The sequence below is a fragment of the Maniola hyperantus genome, chromosome 16 (genome assembly GCF_902806685.2).
Source record: "Maniola hyperantus chromosome 16, iAphHyp1.2, whole genome shotgun sequence".
Lineage (NCBI taxonomy): Eukaryota > Metazoa > Arthropoda > Insecta > Lepidoptera > Nymphalidae > Maniola > Maniola hyperantus.
This window is the reverse complement of record NC_048551.1, coordinates 840794-862075: the sequence shown is the minus strand read 5'-3', so window position 1 is coordinate 862075 and position 21282 is coordinate 840794. Positions and strand designations below refer to the sequence as shown.

The window sequence follows — 21282 nt, the reverse complement described above, 5'->3', positions numbered from 1 at the left end:
TCACAAAGAAATACCATAAAAGCAAATGGCCCCAAAAGTAATTAATAACCGGAAACCTTTGTGACAACAGATAAAAGTAAACCCCGCCACCTCTGCCGGTAATTAATCTGTGGAGAAAGGCGCAGATGGGATCAGGGATGGCACTTTATAATAGGCTACTTGACACTTTTTTAAAGTTGGTCTTAAATGGTTAATATTTGTGCTATTATATCAAAAAAATTAACACTATATTTTTTTGCGCCCTAAAAACCGTAAAACTTTCATTTAAAAATATATTTTTCTTAGACAGGTGAAAACACTGTCGGCCATGTTTGGCCGATAGATTATCTGTGCTCTGACGTCATGCATTTGTAAACAACAGCATAACCTCCCAAAGTTTAATAAACATGACTTCTATACTAGTGTATATGAAAAATATAGTAATTTTCGTTATTGTATCATCCGAGAATGTAAAAAACGCATCGATAAAGACCACAGGAAAGTTGTGGATTAGAGTGCCCAGTGAAATAAATATACGTAACACGCGAAGACTTGCTTAAAGGGATCCTATATGACTAACGACTTCAACCCAAATTTATTTTTGCAAAGATCACTTTGTTGTAATAACTTCAATTTATAAAGAGAAAGCGATATTTTTTTACGTTTACTATGAGTTTTTAGAAATATATAAAAACTAGCTTATGCTCGTGACTTCGCCCGCGTGGACTTCATAAATTTCAAACCTCAGGGGTGGAATTTCAAAAAATTCTTTCCTAGTGGATACCTTCTCTTTACCTACAAAGAACACACCCACCAAATTTCATGTATCTAGGACCAGCTGTTTAGATGTTTAGGCTGTGCGTTGATATATAAGTTAGTCAGGACTCTAAATTTTATATATATGGATACTACGTTAGTCCCCGCGTGACATAGGGATGACATTTCTTTGTTTACATATTTAATGACGTCACATCATGGCTGACAGCGTTTTCTGCGTTTCAAATAAAAATAAAAACTGTATTTTTTAAAATTGGATTTATATATCCATCCTGCGTTTTTAATAATTGTTATTGATATATTTCGTTGTCTTAAGCAAAATACTATAATAAATAATGATTTATTGGACGAAATTAGATATGAGTCAAGTAGCCCATTATGTTAGCTGATGCCCACGACTTCGTCTGCGTGGATTTATGTTTCAGTTCAGTTCCCACCAGTTTTGGTCCCGTATAGCATTAGGATTAAGGAGTTGGAATTCAATTTTGTTATGAGACAATGTCGCAAATTTTCTTTATCAATTTAAAAAGATACGCAAATCGGTTCAAAACTTTCGGTGTATATAGGTAGAAAACACATCTCCTTTTTTGAAAGTCGGTTAAAAAGTAGCCTATGTTACTCCTTGGTTAATCCTCTACTAGTCTACTTGTCTGTTCCGGAGATTAGCCCGTTCAGACAGACAGACAAAAATTTTAAAAACGTGTGATTCAGTTATGGTACAGTTCAAATAACCATATGAGCCTAATATGCGGTAGTTATTTCAATATTACAGACAGACACTTCAATTTTATTTATTAGTAGGTATAGATTCAAAGTTATCAGTGTTCCGCACTCGAATCTCCTTTATGTCTGTCTGTTAAAGACGTTTTACACAGAAACTAAGATGTACCGGAGATGGACTCGCGATGTTCGTAAGATGACTTTACATTGGCGAGTGTTTAAAGTCCAAGAGTAACGTGGGAGGCTTCCGCCGTGGCTAGTTACCACCCTACTGGCAAAGCCGTGCCACTAAGCGATTTAGCGTTCCGGTACGATGCCGTGTAGATAACTGATGAGGGGTATGGGTTTGATGAATCTGCCATACACCTTGCTATATTATGTCTTGCCTACCCAAGTACTAAGTAGCATTTATGATGATTTGGGACCTTTTTAGGGATCCGTACCTCAAAAGGAAAAACGGAACCCTTATAGGAACACTTTGTTGCCTGTTTGTCTGTCTGTCTGTCAAGAAACCTACAGGGTACCTACTTCCCGTTGACCTAGAATCATAAAATTTGGCAGGTAGGTAGATCTTATAGCTGGCTTTAGGGGAAAAATCTAAAACTGTGAATTTGTGGTTACATCACACAAAAAAAAAATTGTGGTCATGAACTAATAATTAGTATTTCAATTTTCGAAGTAAGATAACTATATCAAGTGGGGTATCATATGAAAGGTCTTCACCTGTGCATTCTGAAACAGATCTTTATTTATTTTTATGCATCATAGTTTTTGAATTATCCTGCAAAATGTCGAAAAAATACGACTGTAGTACGGAACCCTCATTGCGCGAGCCTGACTCGCACTTGGCCGGTTTTTTGCATGGGTATATAGGTACTTAGTAGGTACCCATGCAAAAAATCACGTCGAATCGTTGTCCGATTGCGACACGATTAAAGGACAAATTGTAATAACATTTATTCAAGTTTTTAGAAATGGAGAAGGCAACCCACTTTAATACAATGTTTACTAGTGCAGGGGTTGCCCATTCATACGTCTACTAAACCTAGGTCTACTTAATTATTACTTGTTTTTTATCTGTATTTTATATGTAATTTAATATGTAATAATATCCAATAAGCCAACGAACAAACACACTTGCGCATTTAATATGGGTAGTGATTACTAACTAGCACACCAAAGTTCCGTAACCATGTCCCATTAAGTAAAACTTAGAACAACATGTTGTAGCAAATTGGTTTTAGGACCTCCCGTCCGGTCCGTTTTGGAATTTGGCAAAACTAGTTGCGACGTTGGCCTCACTACACTTTGTTGAATACGAAAGGACTTTTATGTGGTCAAAAGTTGGTTTTGTTCACTTTGACGTTCACTCTACTGGTCACTGTTGTCAATCTAGGGGGAGGAGTGTTGTATATATGTGTAACACTTGTACATGTGTGCGATGGTACCTCATCGTTATGTCTCTTATTTTATTAAAGCTGTGTGACTACAGCTATCGTGTTTCTCACTCGTGTTTCCCCGATGTAACAGTCACTTTTAGTTGAGAGGCAGATAGTTACTTTATCTATACCTAATAATTTTACTAACATTATGGGAAACTAGATGATGCCCGCGACTTCATCCGCGTGGATATAGGTTCTTGAAAATCCCGTGGAAACTCTTACCCATGCAAAGAATCAATCGTTGTTCGATTGCGACACGAATAAATGACAAATCAATAAAACAACGAGCAAAGACAGTTGCGCATTTAATGGGTCATCATCATCGTCATCATCAACAACCGATAGACGTCCACAGCTGGACATAGGTATCTTGTAGGTTGTAAGGACTTCCACACGGCACGGTCTTGCGCCGTCCGGTCCGTTTTGGAACTTGGCAAAACTAGTTGCGACGTTGGCCTCACTACACTTTGTTGGATACGAAAAGACCTTTATGTGGTCAAAAGTTGGTTTTGTTCACTTTGACGTTCACTCTACTGGTCACTTTTATGTTGTCAAAAGTTGGTTTTGTTCACTTTGACGTTCACTCTACTGGTCACTTTTAGTTGAGAGGGAGATAGTTACTTTATCTATACTAATCTTACTAACATTACGTTAAGCTAGATGATGCCCGCGACTTTTTTTTATAACCAAGTAGTATACAAGATATTATGAACATTTTGAGGGTTCCGTACCTCAAAAGGAAAAACGGAACCCTTATAGGATCACCTTGTTGTCTGTCTGTCTGTCAAAAAACCTACAGGATACTTCCCGTTGACCTAGAATCATGAAATTTGGCAGGTAGGTGGGTCTTATAAAAATCTGAAAACCGTGAATTTGTGGTTACATCACACAAACAAAATTAAATTGTGGTCATAAACTAATAATTAGTATTTTCAATTTTCGAAGTAAGGTAACTATATAAGTGGCGTATCATCCATGAAAGGGCTTCACTTGTACATTCTAAAACAGATTTTTATTTATTTTTAGGTATAATGGTTTTTGATTTATCATGCAAAATATCGATAAAATACAATTGTAACACGGAACCCTCAGAGCGCGAGTCTGACTCGCACTTGGCCGGTTTTTTATAATCAAGTAGTATACAAGATATTATGTACATTTTTTGACTCTCGCCAAACTGGTGAGCCAGTTCGCTGGCGAGCTGGCGCTCCTTGATAATAAATAGTATCTAAGTAATAAATGACTCCTACATTAACATATTTACATACCTACATAGGTTTTTTTTTTATTTTTATTCAGATACAAGTTAGCCCTTGACTGCAATCTCACCTGGTGGTAAGTGATGATGCAGTCTAAGATGATAGCGGGCTAACCTGGAAGGGGTATGGCAGTTTTTATTAAACCCATACCCCTTTGGTTTCTACACGGCATCGTACTGGAACGCTAGATCGCTTGGCGGCACGGCTTTGCCGGTAGGGTGAAAACTAGCCACGGCCGAAGCCTCCCACCAGACCAGATACCAGGTACTTCGTCCGCGTGGATTTAGGTTTTTAAAAACCCGTGGGAGCTCTTTGATTTTACGGGATAAAAAGTAGCCTATGTCCTTCCTCGGGATGCGAGCTATCTCTGTACCAAATTTCGTTAAAATTGGTTGAACGGACGGGCTCACCTGTGATTAACGCGGCTTTGGCGTCCATCGACCGACAATCTTGCGCCTAGTGAAGTACTTACATACTTGACACTATCATACTCAATATCGATACTGCAATATTCAATATCGCTCCTATTACACTCACAAAAACATCAAGTTATGTCTATAACGTAGGCTCTCTTTTCTAGCCCTCCATAAGAAATTATTTTCAAAAATTTTACCCAAGCAATGCCAGGGCGAGGGAGCTAGTTAAGTAACACTTAAGCGTAGTAAAGCTAAAACCGTGTTTCTGTCGGCTCACCTGTGATTAACGCGGGAATTAGAGTACGTCGACCGGCAATCTTGCGTCTAGTGATTCACTTACATTATCGATACTAACATTAATGTTTTTGTCGATAAAATAGTTGCGATTGGTTTCAGACTTGGTGTCTGAAAAACTATGAAAATGTTTCAAATAAATGAAAGACCGAAAAAAGTTGTCCAAAAAAACAAAACAAAAACATCGCCAACAATGAAAAGAGGTTGGTTCTAATTTAATTTACGAATTCTCTGTTACTGAGCAAAGATTGTTTGTTATTCCCTTCCAAAAGTTTAGTGTCTTCAAAACAAGGAAATTCGGGCAAGAGACTGTAACTGGGTCAGTGTACCCCTATAACGCAAACAGACCCCTACGTGAGGGACCGCCGTCGAATTTAAACTAAAGACCAATCTTCATCAAAGGAGGGTTATTCCACGACAAAGTGACTGCGATTGCGTTCTAGGGGACCAATCTTCGACTATTATTGGGTATGGCTAGCGTTGCCAGACGTCCGGATAAAGAAGGACACAGTCAGGATTTTTGGTTGCTTGTGCGGCCAAATTAAACGGTGTCCGGCCTGTCCGGCTTTTTAATTAATTAGACCATTTAAAAAAAAAATCAACAACAGTAAGCACACTTACTTACTGTTGTTGGTAAGTAAAGAATGATAATTATATTTATAATTATATTATTATAATATTATAAAGTATCATCAATCTTCTAAATATATAAAAGGAAAAGGTGACTGACTGACTGACTGATCTATCAACGCACAGCTCCAACTACTGGACGGATCAGGCTGAAATTTGGCATGCAGATAGCTACTATGACGTAGGCATCCGCTAAGAAAGGATTTTTGAAAATTCAACCCCTAAAGGGGTGAAATAGAGGTTTGAAATTCGTGTAGTCCACGCGGACGAAGTCGCGAGCATAAGCTAGTATATTATAAAGGTCATCGTAAAGCTGTAATAACCAGTGTTAAGAAGATTTACAAAGTTACAGGCATTTTAATTTTGGAGTGGGAGGGTCTTCTATCCCTTTCTCGCAAAACGAAAATTAGTATGAAACCGCACGAAGCTACTATGGCATTAGTGAGGTGTGACGTCAAAATTCTATATCTCTATCTCTGTCTAATCTGAAATATTTAAATGCTTATACCTAACTTTTTGTTATTTGATCGATTTAATTAGTTTCAGTTTACGTCATTATTTTTTTCCTAGTTTATAATAAAGTAATAAAAAAATTGGAGTCAAATACCCAATTATCCATACATTTCATTCTTGTAACCACCTGCGCGAGATCGGGGGCGGGTCAACTAGTAATTTTGAATTCCAATGCCCATAATAGACCAATTTATTGTGGGGCTGCGAATTGTTCTAGCAATTAACGAGGTCGGAAGTTAGGTTATAAATTGTCTAGGATTACCTAAATGGCGGAAATGGTAATGCGTCAATTTGTTCTTAAGTCACTTTTATTGCAGATAAAAATTAATGAAATTAAATCTTGTAAGGAAAATTAAATCTCGTAAGGAAAATTTAATCTCGTAAGGTAGGTCATAAAGATTAGCAAAATTCATTTAAAGTAATGTTTAAAATGTTGCTTATCAATATTATGAATTTTAAATAAATATTTAAAAAACCTGCAGCATCAGGATTGAGGAGTTGGATCTAGAAATGTTTGTGGGACCACCACGGAAACATCCTCGTTGATTAAAAAATATATTGCAAATCGGTCCAGAAACCTCGAAAAACTCGGTGTACATACATTTAAAAAAAACGAGGCGAATTGAGAACCACCTACTTTTTGGAAGTCGGTTAAAAAAGTATACAGTCATCCTATGCCTATATTTGAAACTATATTGGTATGGCTTTCTAAAAATATACGTAGATTTACACTAGTGAAAAAATTATCAACATTCGTTCAGTTGTTTTTGAGTCAAATCAGATTTGATGAAAGTAGAACCTCCTTTTTTGAAGTTAGTTAAAAAATACTAACTGTTTTTATACAACCTACATAGTATCTCTCATTTAAGATTTTCGCAACGCTTTATGAATTACTAAAACAAATCAACAAAAAGGGTTTGGGCTCGTCCGGGATTTGAACCCGGGACCTCTCGCACCCTAAGCGAAAATCATACCCCTAGACCAACGAGCCGGTGATGAAAGTTTTCAGAATATTGAATGTGAGCTTGAGACGTGAGTGTGACGTCACAGCTTGTTTCAATTTTGGTGAAAGGTGCATTACATATTAATATATTTACAGTGCGAAAAGGCTGTCTTGGCGCGTGGTTAAAATACATAAAAAGGGTCTGGGCTCGTCCGGGATTTGAACCCGGGACCTCTCGCACCCTAAGCGAAAATCATACCCCTAGACCAACGAGCCGGTGCGGAACAAGTCGAAATAATTCAAGTTAAACATTACTAACTAGTAACTGTTCGGTACCTTTCACTTTAGAACAGATTCGACTACTTTCGACAGTTCAAATGTTCACGGTTGACTTGCAAGTTTAGTACGCGACAGGTTGAGATGGCCATCGGGGTGTGAGGCGGGGGGACGCCCCGCACACCCGCACGTCATCAGCGCTCGCCCGCACGTCATCAGCGCTCGCCCGCACCAGGTTAGCGAGGGGACAGTAATCACATATCCCTATAATATATCAATACAATTTAATTTCACTTCCCATAAACGCAAATCAGATTCGAGTTTGTTTGATTTGAATCCAACGTTTGAACTCTATTTCCATCTGCCGTTGGAGCTTTGTTAACGCGATCCCATTTGGTATTGACTGCGATTTCAGTACAAAATTAGGATGATTGATGATTCTAATTTGATTAATAAGTTAATTTTAAAGGATTCCTAAAGGATACACCCGCCGCCAATCGTCACGCCCTATGATTAAATTATTTATTGGTGATCGATCACCGCAGGCAAAATTGCTTAGCCTATTTCAACATCCGTGTATCCTATCAAAGGTATTTAATTAAGTTAGAAATTGCCTTTAATAGGAAGGCATATTTTAGGCAAGCGCGCCCCATCATAGCAAAAAATTCCGGCTAGATACTCCTCTTAAAAAAGTCCCAATTGCATGGATGAAATGAGACATTCACACAAACTCACACACACATAAACATTAATTGAACTGCCATACCCTTTCCAAGTTCACGCATGCTTTCATCTGATATTCATGAGTTCAACCGATAGACGTCCACTGCTGGACATAGGTCTCTTGTAGGTACTTCCACACGCCACGGTCTTGCACCGCCTGAATCCTGTGACTCGTCTGATGTCGACCGTCTACTTAGGGTCTTCCAAAGCTGCGTCTTCCGGTGCGAGGTCGCCATTCCAGCACCTTGGGACCCCAACGTCTATCGGTTTTACGAGCTATGTCTCCTGCCCATTGCCATTTCAGCTTCACAACCCGTTGAGCTATGTCGGTTACTCTTGTTCTCCTACGGATCTCCTCATTTCTGATTTGATCACGCAGAGAAACTCCAAGCATTAGTTCTCTCCATCGCCCGCCGAGTGATTCTGAGCATTCTTATGAGGCCCATAGTTAGCGACCATGTCTGACATTCATTGAGCACTAATTGAGTTCCCACACAAGAGTTAACATAACAATGACAAAATAAACTCGCGTAGTTTGGTAAAAAAGGAATAGTAAATTATAATATTCATAATTTCAGAAGTCAAATATCAAATTTCCAGATGGAAAAAAATGGCAGCCGTGAGCATCTGGCACATTCGTCTCACTTTACCCGTTCCGATCCATTATGCATGGTACAGTATATTGACAAACGCTTCCCTAGTTTATCTGAAATCCTTTCACAAGAGTTACGGGATTCAATTTATTTTCCCAAGAAAATTTTCCAATAAGTATTTTTTTTGCATTACCAGAGGCCAATGCGTTGCCGACTTTTCAGGAATTCGTTGACCCTTGAATACCCCCATGTTGAAATCAAGTGGGAACACCGCGGAAGGTTTCGACAATTCGCATGTCAACGTCATCATTACCAACCGATAGACGTCCACTGCTGATTGGTTGTAGAGACTTTTACACGCCACAGTATTGGGCAAAGCCGTGCTGCCAAGCGATGCGTTCCGGTACGATGCCGTGTAGAAAAAAAGGGACATGGGTTGAATAAAAAGTGCCATACCCTTTCCAGGTTACCCCGTTTCCATCTTAGACTGCATCATCACTTACCTACCACCAGCAGTAGCGTGCAACTCATAGAGGCATAAAAGTACTGCTTACCCTAATTGTAGTAAATAAGTAGTAAATCAGTGCTTATTTTTATGATGACCTGCCAGTAATTACCTACGTATGTATCTACTTCCTACCTAAATGCTTCCCCTTGCTTCAAACCTTGTGCGCGCCACTGACCACCAGGTGAGATTGCAGTCAAGGGCTAACTTGTATATGGATTTTAAAAAAAATGCCCTGCCCATTGCCACTTCTTTTCAATCCAATTTAGAGGAAGAGGATCAAACCCTCGACCTCTGATTAGAAGGCGGAAGTCCCAACCCCTAGGCTTTCAACAAGAAAAGTATACATTACTACCCCTATTATAAAATGTGAAAGAGTGTTTATTTGTTGGTTTGTCCTTCAATCACATCGCAACAGAGCAACGGATCGAAGTGATTTTTTGCATGAGTTTAGTTTAAGAGCTGGAGAGGGACATAGGCTACTTTTTATCACGGAAAATCAAAACTATCCCTCGGGATTTTTAAAAACCTAAATCTACGCGTACGAAGTGGCGGGCATCAGCTAGTAATAAATAAAGTCAGTCAAATCCAAAAATTATAAGATTCCAAATCTACACCAAAAATGATAACTGATAAGGTACATCTTGAATGTCTGGTAAGTCTGTCTTGTGTTAGCGATTGAGATAAATTATGTATCCCCAATTGATATATTATTATCGCTGAACCCTAGGATTCCTTCATCTAGAATTCCTTCTGAGTGTGACGTGTCATTTATTATTCATGCAAACATCTGCTTTGCTACGAGTCAATCAAATTTTCCGAAAACATATACCTACTTACGTATTTGTAAACATGTCTCGGGACTAGAATAATGATTAAAACGGGCCAAAATACGGTATTTGCCTATGTCAAAAATAAATTTCTTCTCAGTGATATTAAATAGAGGTTCTTCTGAAATATTTAAAATCGACGTCATTTGTTATTTTTAAGTTAAATTTTTAGAATAGAATAGAATGTTTTTTTTATTCATTTATTTACTTTACCATTTTAAATTATCTATTAAACTAAAAAAAGCACGTCAAATCATTGTGACGTCACATGCCATTATTTCATAGAAGCTCGCATACTAAGCGCGTGTTTTGGCGTTTGATAAAAAGATACTCATTTGACTAGTTGTCAAATACCGGATTCAACAAATTCGACAAAATAAGGTATTTGGCTGTAAAAAATAAATTATTTCTCAGTGATTATTAAATAGAGGGTGTTCCAAAATACGTAAGATCCACGTCCTTTATATTATTAGTTGTACCTATGTGTTACTAGCTTATGCTCGCGACTTCGTCCGCGTGGACTACACAAATTTAAAACCCCTATTTCACCCTCTTAGGGGTTGAATTTTAAAAAATCCTTTCTTAGGGGATGCCTAGGTTATATTAGTTATCTGCATACCAAATTCCAGCCCGATACGTCAGCATCAGCTAGAATTATTATAAATGCAAAAGTATGTTTGTCTGTCTGCTATCATTTCACGGCCCATCCGTTCAACCGATTTTGACGAAACATGGTACAAAGATAGCTTGCATACCGGGGAAGGACATAGGCTACTTTTTATCCCGGAAAATCAAAGAGTTCTAAGGATGCCTACGTCATAATAGCTATCTGCATGCAAAATTTCAGCCCGATCCGTACAGTAGTTTGAGCTGTGCGTTGATAGATCAGTCAGTCAGTCACCTTTTCCTTTTATGTATTTATACTAGCTTATGCTCGCGACTTCGTCCGCGTGGACTACACAATTTCAAAACCCTATTTCACCCCCTTAGGAGTTGAATTTTCAAAAATCCTTTCTTAGCGGATGCCTACGTCATAATAGCTATCTGCATGCCAAATTTCAGCCCGATCCGTCCAGTAGTTTGAGCTGTGCGTTGATAGATCAGTCAGTCAGTCAGTCAGTCAGTCATTCAGTGAGTCAGTCAGTCAGTCACCTTTTCCTTTTATATATATAGATTATGAATATGCTGTATTATTCAATGCGCTAATTGAAGCGCTCTAATTACGTAATTAATAATATGCTTGGGAATAATCCAATCAGTTTAACACTCGATAATATCGCACACCTACATAATTTATGACCCGATCTGTGATTTAGCAGTACTGACGACCTCCCTGGCGCAGTGGTGAGCGCTGTGGTCTTATTAGTGGGAGGTCCTGGGTTCGATTCCTGGCAGGGGTTTGGAATTTTATAATTTCCTGGTCTGGTCTGGTGGGAGGCTTCGGCCGTGGCTAGTTACCACCCTACCGGCAAAGCCGTACCGCCAAGCGATTTAGCGTTCTGGTACGATGCCGTGTAGAAACCAAAGGGGTATGGGTTTAATAAAAACTGCCATACCCCTTCCAGGTTAGCCCGCTATCATCTTAGACTGCATCATCACTTACCATCAGGTGAGATTGCAGTCAAGGGCTAACTTGTATCTGAATAAAAAATAAAAAACAACTATTGATTTTGAACTCTTCAATAGCTACACCTGCGCGTCATGAACGCGGCATGCGGGACGCGATGCGGGAGCGTCCACGACGCGAATATAATATATTACTAGATGATGCCCCCGACTTCGTCCGCGTGGATTTAGGTTTTTAAAAATCCTGTGCGAACTCTTTGATTTTCCGGGATAAAAAATAGCATACGCCCTTCCCCGGGATGCAAGCTATCTCTGTACCAAATTTCGTCAAAATCGGTTGAACGGATGGCCGTGAAAGGCTAGCAGACAGACAGACAGACAGACACACTTTCGCATTTATAATATTAGTATGGATGTGCCAATCAGGGAGGGAACGCCCCGCACACCCGCACAGCCCCCGCACTAACCCGGTGCGGGCGAGCGCGGGTGACGTGCTGGTTGCGAGGCGTCCGGTCCCCCCCGCCTCAAGAAGACCACAAGAGACCTATCTATCTTACATTGAAAATTTTAGTGACGTGATAATATTATTGACCTTTGGGAACTATTTGATTTTCTTAGCCTATAATAATAATAAAGTTTTTTATTAAAGGCAAAGAACCCAGTATACATAATATTATTCGTAAAATAAAATATACCATTATATAAATTAAAATAAAATAAAGTAAAATGAACTACATGTACATACAAACTTATAAACTGGTGGTACTTCACAAAATATTAGGTAACTACCTACTATTATTTAATAATTACTTGAAGATGGAAACAAATAAACTATTAATAAACTTAAATCTAAAAAAAAGAAAACAATAAAACTAAACTAAACTTATAAACTAACTGTGAATGTTAAAAAACTCTTCACAGGCGTCCTTGTCAACAAATCTATTTCTATTTCTTATTACTATTACGATGCACAGATAGCCAATATGTAAAAATATTGCTAGGCATTCCATCACTATGTCGCTCTCCAGGTCTTTATCTGTACCCATGCAAAAAATTACGTCAATCCGTTGCACCGTTGCGACGTGATTGAAGGACAACCCAACAAACAAACACACTTTCGCATTTATAATAAGGGCTGATGCTGATACTGATGGCAGCCATAGGCAATTATTTCCCTTAGTAAATAGTAACGCTGCCCAACCGAGTTGGATTCGGCGGTTGACCTCTTTCTCGAAATTGGACCTACCCAACTGGATTGTGTGTCCTAGTAAATATTTACGCTATGATAATATGCATAGATTAGTTGGTTAACCTGCCCCGTAATCTAGTTTAAATTATCTCCTCCGGGACTCAGGTGTCCTGAGGCGACATCAATATTCATAGCTGTCAGTATTATAACTAGTTCCACGATCCTCGCTTGTGCTCCGTCGTCAGGTGTGGGATGAAACAACGTGAGGGTTTTAGTCGGTAAGAGTCCGACACAACCACTGCGCTCCCCCGAAGCTTTTGGTATCCATGAAGGATTTTCTTCACGAAAAAAGGGACTACCAACAAAAACCCTATTCATTAAACTCTTTTCATGAATACTTTCTATCTTTGTGTGTACCTAACCTCTCGCACTGCAAAGGGTCACTGGTAGAGATCTCTTATCTAGATAGGTACTAGCTTATGCTCGCGACTTCGTCTGCGTTGACTATTCACCCCCTTAGGGGTTAACTTTTCAAAAATTCTTTCTTAGCGGACGCCTACGTCAAAATAGCTACTAATCTGCATGCCAAATTTCAGCCCGATCCATCCAGTAGTTTGAGCTGTGTGTTGATAGATCAGTCAGTCAGTCAATCAGTCAGTCAGTGAGTCACGTTTTCGTTTTATATATGTACTTTTACAATACACTTTTACTTTCTTTTCCTCTTTATTGTTACAACTCGCTGAAAAATAAAAACATATTGCAATATCTTCGAGCGGTACATTTTCCGTCGAACCATTTCCACCAAGTTTTCAACATCATCGTCAAATATTTTGCAATTTGCAGCGACGCAACGCACGGTGCCGATCGGGTTGGCTTTTATGTTACGGTGCCGATCGGGTTGGGTTTTATGTTGAACTGCTGACAATATACCGTCGACAGTTGGACTTGAACGTACTGCAGATTGTTCGAGGTCTTTTATTTATTTACTACTAGATCATGCTCGCGACTTCGTCCGTGTGGATTTAGGTTTTAAAGTCACGTGGGAACTCTTTGATTTCCCAGGATAAAAGGTAGCCTATGTCACTCTCCAGGTCTTTAACTATAGCCATGCAAAAAATCACGTCTATCCGTTGCTTCGTTGCGACGTGATTGAAGGACAAACCAACAAACAAACACACTTTCGCAATTATAACATGTCTACTGATTTGTCCCACCCCGGCTTTACTCGAGTAAAATTTTTGTAATTGATGAGGATGTGAAATTTGCAATAGCTGTGAAACTCGTACTTTCTCATCCACAACGACGCGACGGTACTGCGACATGACACATTTTTTCTGATGGGAGGCTACGGCCGTGGCTAGTTACCACCCTACCGGCAAAGCCGTGCTGCCAAGCGATTTAGCGTTCCGGTACGATGCCGTGTAGAAACCAAAGGGGTGTGGTTTAACAAAAAACTGATATACCCATTCCAGGTTAGTCCGCTTCGATCTTAGACTGCATCATCACTTACCACCAGGTGAGATTGCAGTCAAGGGCTAACTTGTATCTGAATTTAAAAAAAAATAGGACCCTATTACAACTACGTAGGCCAGTTCGGGTCTCTCTTTCGTCCCGCACTTACCGCACGATTGCTCTGTCTAGACGCCTTCGTCGAACCTCTGTATGTAATATAGCCTTACTCTGTGGTTGTGCAGTTGACTGCAATATACTGTAGATGATGAACCTGAGGAAAAAATATAATATCAGGGGTCAAGGAGTTTACAATCAGTACCCTTATTATAAATGCGAAAGTGTGTTTGTTTGTTTGTTGGTTTGTCCAACAATCACGTCGCAACGGTGCAATGGATTGACGTGATTTTTTGCATGTTAAGTATAGATAAAGACCCGTAGGGCGATTGTCTAAAACCTGCATCAATCATTATTACAATCTCAATTGTTCTGATTGGCTGAATTTGTGAAATTCTTGTTGCAACAATGCATTGTAGCCAATAGTGAGCGAGCATTAACCAATCAGAGATGATTGCGATCGTGACATTGTAGCTGTCAGACAACCGCGGTAGAGCCACTGGAGAGTGACATAGGCTACTTTTATCCCGGAAAATCAAAGAGTTCCCACGGGATTTTTATAAAACCTAATTCCACGCGGACGAAGTCGCGGGCATCCGCTAGTGTTCCATAACTTCCCAAGGTTGCTTTCAAGAATTTGGATATCAAGAATTCCACAAAATTTATGGAGTAGATAAAGTTTTTTCTTTATTACTCGGCAATCGGCATACCAATTCGTTGTTTATTCAAAAACTTTGAGCCTGTTTATTTTTGTTATTGCGACCACAAAGTCGGGGAGAAGTGAACGGCTCTCTCAATATTCCTATTGCATGATTAAAAGTTTTCACATAGGTAATGTTAGGTGGATTGTTGATAGTGTGAATCGTTTATAGTCTGGATACGCCCTAACCCTCTGACGTTTGCTAAGAGACTATGGTTTTCGGCATAGACGCTACACTCTATGGGACGCTTGGGAGATATCTCATTGTACCGACTTGTAAATTAATTAAATAAGAAACAGTGATTAAAAGTATGTTTAAAGTATATCAAAGTGGTTTTCCTTTTTAACAGTAAGTATAATACGCGACAGGTCGAGATGTCAGTTCGCTCCTTTGACCGTTGAGCTTAGCTATCGAGGCTCTAATTCTAATCTAGTTACAACATTATGCCACGTATAAATGTAATTGCACTTATTTACAAGGTCTGTAATCCAGTTACAGACCTAATTGCGACTGTCTTAATAACAGATAATCTATATGAAAATTTATTTTCCTGCAAGTAACAAGTTCCATGTTATTCAATATACAGATATTGAACAAGTTGTTCGACAACACAAACAGGCGCTGCGAGTATATTGGGCGAATGATATTTTGTTTACCGAAGCCGGCATACTTCCCGTCGTCGGGAAAATGCATCGCGACTGCAGACGCGACCAATTGGAAAAATCTTTGATGCTAGTGTACACAAAAAGAAAACATGGGAAAATTCGAAACTTACTGCTCAAATATTATCGTGTTAATGCCTTGACAGAATTAATCCTTCATTATTGGGTATCATCCGCAAGGATTTTTGTTTTAAAAATCCCGTGGGAACTCTTTGATTTTCCGGAATAAAAGTTGTCTATGTCACTCGCCAGTTCAAGATAGATAAATAGATCTAGATAGAAATATTTCATACGTCCAAAATATGATGTTCATAATAATTATTTAAGAGCCTCGATAGCTCAACGGTTAAAGGAGTGGGTTGAAATCTGGAAGGTCTTCGGTTCAAACCCCATCCGTTGCACTATTGTCGTACCTACTCCTAGCACAAACGCTTAATTGGAGGGGAAAGGGGAATATTAGTCAGCATAATAAACTTGGCTAATATTCTTTAAAAAAAACGTAACCCTAAAAGAGCGAGACCCGATTCGCACTTGGCCCTTTTTCTTATTCCTGGTCAGGCTTTAAATCAATAAAATAGGTACCTATAGCTAATTCATCCACGACCAGTATCTAGGTACCTAATTATGTTTTTTTACAATACAATTGATAACTTACTACTATAAAATAATACATTATACTACAATAAAACGGAACACGAAAAATCAAAAATTGTAGCGTTCCCACGTTAAAATTTTTTTATCATAAATATTACATCAGTGGCATCTAACTTGTGAAAAAACTTAAATTTATGCTTCAATAAAACAAACCACGAAACGTGAATTTTTATCAAAACGGTTTTCAAATTGTAACATATCGACGCAGTCATAAATTATTGTGTTTGAACCAATTTATCGTTTTCAAAAAGGTAGCTTTGTTTCAATCTACAAAACTTTCCAATTTATATGTAAAAATCTGAAACATACATATTTTTAGACTAGCTGATTCCTGCGACTTCGTCCGCGTGGATTTACGTTTTTTTAAATCCCGCGGGAACTCTTTGATTTTTCGGGATTGTTCTCGTTGCTTAGTACCTACAATATGAATTCACTATGAACCATTCCTGAATCTTGATAACCCAGGCGGGCAGTAACCCTGCAGCATCAGGATTAAGGAGTTGAATCCAGAATTTTTTATGTGACCACGACGTAAACTTTTTTGTTGATTTAAAAAAAAAAATTTTGCAAATCGGTCCAGAAACCTCGAAAAAATCGATGTAGAAAAAAGAACCACCTCCTTTTTGACAGTCGGTTAAAAACCGATGACCTTGAAATATTTACGGAACAATCTTTAAAATATCCCCTTTCTAACAAAAAAAGAATGAATGAAATCGGACTACGCGTTAATGAATTACAACTCAGTATACATTTTAACTTTCGTCCCCTCTCCTACGGGAACCATGCTGAATTTCGGGATAAAAAGTATCCTATATTCTTCCTCATAGTATGACCTCAAATCGTACCAAGTTTCATTGGAATCCATTCAGTAGTTTCAGCGTGATGCGCGGCCGTGATACAGACAGACAGACAGACAGACAGACAAAAATGAAAAAAATTACAGTTTTGGGTTCAGTATCGATTATAGAGTGCCCTCGAAAAAAAATTTTTAAAATATCTTCAATGTACAGAATTTGACCTGTTACAGTTTTCAAAATATCTTCAATGTACAGAATTTGACCTGTTACAGTTTTATTATAAGTATTGATTATCTTTCGTCCCCTCTCCTACGGGAACCATGCTGAATTTCGGGATAAAAAGTATCCTATATTCTTCCTCATAGTATGAACTCAAATCGTACCAAGTTTCATTGGAATCCATTCAGTAGTTTCAGCGTGATGCGCGGCCGTGATACAGACAGACAGACAGACAGACAGACAGACAGACAGACAAAAATGAAAAAAATTACAGTTTTGGGTTCAGTATCGATTATAGAGTGCCCTCGAAAAAAAATTTTCAAAATATCTTCAATGTACAGAATTTGACCTGTTACAGTTTTATTATAAGTATATTGATGATTGATGATTGATATTGATTGATATTGATGATGAGATTTGTTTTATAAATTTGTTGTGGGCTCTTCTCAGACCTGGGCGCGTTTGGAACCCTCGTAGGTTTAGTTTTAAGTTTGCGTAATAATTATCAACACTACCTATATCTTACAAATCCAACATCTGACTATTAAAAAGAGTAATTTATTACCTATTTTGAATAAATCATTAGACTTAGACTTAGACTTTGACTAAATAACTAGTGGATTGACCTCACACGCCTTTGAGAACATTATGAAGAACCGTCAGGTAGCAGGTTTTCTCAGATTTCTCAGATTTTTCTTTCATTATTAATGCAAGTGATATCTACATTCATAAATAAAATTGAAGTGTTTGTCTGTAATTTCGAAATAACTACCTCATAATATCATGGTAATTTGAACTGTACCATAAATGAATCACACGTTTTTTAAAATTTTGGTCTGTCCGTCTGTCTGTTTGAACGGGCCTATCTTCGGAATGGCTGAACCTATTTTGATGGGACTTTCACAAGCAAGTGGAGGATTGACCAAGGAGTAACACAGGCTACTTTTCATCCCGACTTTCAAAGAAGGGAGAGTTGTGTTTTTCTACCTATGTACACCGAAATCTCCGAGATTTCTGAACCGATTTGCGTCATTTTTTTTTAATCAATAGAAAAGCTTTGCGACATTGTCCCATAAAAAATTAGATTCCAACTCCTCAGTCGCATAAAACCGTATTTGCACGATTCGCGTTCCCGCTGCGGGGTGACATTTTTCAACCATTCCAACAGGCCTAAAGGGACAACAATTAATGAAAATCGGCTTCTTAAAAAACAGTTAATTAATAAAATTGATGTTTCCTGACCTAGTAATTACGTAGCATAAGAGAGTAAGTTATTTCTTTTAAATAAGTACCTAGATTTATAATTTTTCATTAGAAGTGGTTTACCAATGAATAGGTGAAATTAATGTTAAAATTACTTAACATCAAAATAAAATGAGCTAAATACCCACCATACAAAAGAAGTCACACGCTTTACAAAGTTCGCAATTTCCGCGTGGATTTTTCCCGCTGTATCCTCTCAGGCCAGTGTGGGGGAATCTGTCAGCCGCATAAAGCCGTATTTGCACGATTCGCGTTCCGGCTGTGGGGTGACATTTTTCAACCACTTCAGCAAATGAATAGAGGTTTGTAAAGTATGAATAAACTAGATTTTGTTTGTAACTTTGTCAGAGAACAACTTTTAAAAATTCTGAAGTAAGCCTTTGTTTTAATGAAATAGAATACCTACTTATAGCCTAAATAACTCTTTGCACAATTCTCTATCTGCCAGCAAAACTTTCTACTCTACTAACTAATTCTCTTTGAAAAACTACGCTAGAAGCTTTGTTTGTTCATGAAGCCATTCATTTTGAAATTGGCCATCTTGATTTTTTATTATTTGATTTTATAGCGGCAATAGAAATAATACCTACATACTAAATATGTCAACTCTCTACCTACAGACGGACGGACAGACGGCCGAAAAGCGGAGGCATATTAATAGGCTTCGATAGTTCTAGTAAGTTTAAGTGATTTTGTAAAGTGAAAAAATATCACCACATATCTTACAAATGCAACAACTGACTATCAAAAAGTATAATTTATTACCTACTCATGACTCAGCTACTGCATTCAAAAAAAAGCTCTTATCATTTTACGGTGGGTTCATCTCCTAAGTAACTTAATTATTAATTGTTTAGTTAAGTAGTTAGTTAAATTCTTTTTATTTGTCTAGATATTTTGCAAATGCTGTGTACACATTTTATAGATACATTTATCAGCCTGTGTTTGTCTATAAGTGTCGTAGTTTGTGTTAAATTAATGTATTGTGTGTGTTCCTAATAAATAAAATAAAATAAATAAATAAATACCTATATATCTTGTAAGGGTGATAAATTGGACGGAATAGAAATATACCCGGATACGGAATAATCTACCACCTTACAAAGATTAGAGGAAAAAAAAAATAATTTACTTACTTGATCTATCTACCTAGTAAAGAATAGAAGCTAGCCGTCGACTCCCTTGTAATGTATATGAGGTGTTATAAATGAAATTTGCTAGATGTTAGGCAAAATTGTTTTTAATGTAACTTTTACCGGGGTCGCTTAATACATAAGGATGGCTAATAATGCTTAGTTATTCTAGCTTAATGCCAAGACTTAATTTAGATACATTAGAATGACTTAGGTAGATAGTACATAAGATCTATGTTTTAAATTTAAGATGCCATTGGCATGGAATAGACAATGACACAGTAAAATTCATAAAATTGTTTCAAAATAAAAGCTCAGTAGTAAAGACAGGGTTCTTACTGTACACATACACTAAGAAGGTTCACTAAACTGTTGCAGGATACAAACATTTGCTTACTTGTAGGTGCGAAGACTGCAAGGTAGCTGGACGGCATCGGCCAAGATCCAAAACTCCATTTATTTGATTCTTCACAACCGAAATGTTTCATTACAAAGATTTTCACCAAGTCTTATCCATAGAAATTAAGTTGCCAACGTGAATGTGCAAAAGAAATAAATACGAAAACGGAAAACTAAAACGTAAAACGTAAACGTAAAACGTAAATACGAAAACGTAAATACGAAAACCCTGTAACAAAGAAAAACAAGATTATAATTTGTGCTGTGTGAAAATTTCGACACGTGGAATTTTCCCGATCAAACACAACTCACCTATTGAACTCCTGGCCACCAATGGTTTTCAGAAGTCCACCCACAACCCATTATCCTCATTTATTTGGGAAGATAAAATAACTGGAACTGGAATGAAATCATAAAATTAGGATTTTCTCTAACCAAACCGCCATTTTGTCGAATCCACATTACTTGATTTTTCACTCACCATAATTGATGAAACATTGAAATACGTTAGGATGACTAACTTTATACTATTGTATTTTCCCAGGCGAAGCCATGGGCGAAAAAGAGTGAGATTTTCCTGGAACGAAAAAAATTCGTCTTCACATGTTGACTCCAGAGAAAATTCTAAATCTCACCAATCGGTGTTGCCAGACGCAACCCGAGTGTGGCCGCTTTCATTTAGTTTGATCATGAAGCCAATTCATTTTTGAATATTTGCGGAACCTAAGGATATATTATAAGAACCGTTTTGTTAATGACTTAACAATAAACAAATGATATTATGGTTTTATTTAATTATTTTGTTTTATTTTTACGACCATTGACAACGAAGCAAACGCCATCTATTGTGGCTCGAATGAACTCTGAACATCGACCCACGCGTAGTTCTGCACCTTGATGCTAGGTGGCACCAACATACTTTGAACAAAATAGATTTTAATTAAAAGCGAAACGCTAATTAGTAGTTCAAAATTTACAACGTCACAATACTTCCCCTCCTACGAAAAGGTTCAACAGGTTGAACCACGCTGCCCTCAGCGTCATCCAACAACTACTAACAATTTGCCTGAAACAAACAAAAAAAAACACAGAAGTTACGCGTGAACGCACATCTACTACTAACAAGGAAAATTGTCTAACAAAATAAATATACTGAAAACAGTGTAAGGTTTTATACATTATACTTAACTACACAACCCTAACTTCTAAAAAGAATATATACAAAAAACTTCA

General features: G+C 37.8%; 1 protein-coding gene and 2 non-coding genes across 4 annotated transcripts in view; 1 reads left to right on the top strand and 2 right to left on the bottom strand.

Moving 5' to 3' along the window:
* Positions 1-21282, top strand: part of LOC117989419 (dopamine D2-like receptor) — a 244895-nt gene that overhangs the window by 139843 nt on the left and 83770 nt on the right. The window lies entirely within an intron of this gene.
* TRNAP-AGG (transfer RNA proline (anticodon AGG)) lies at positions 6950-7021 on the bottom strand. Its single transcript has one exon. It is a non-coding gene; the product is annotated as a tRNA-Pro (tRNA).
* On the bottom strand, positions 7178-7249 carry TRNAP-AGG (transfer RNA proline (anticodon AGG)). Its single transcript has one exon. It is a non-coding gene; the product is annotated as a tRNA-Pro (tRNA).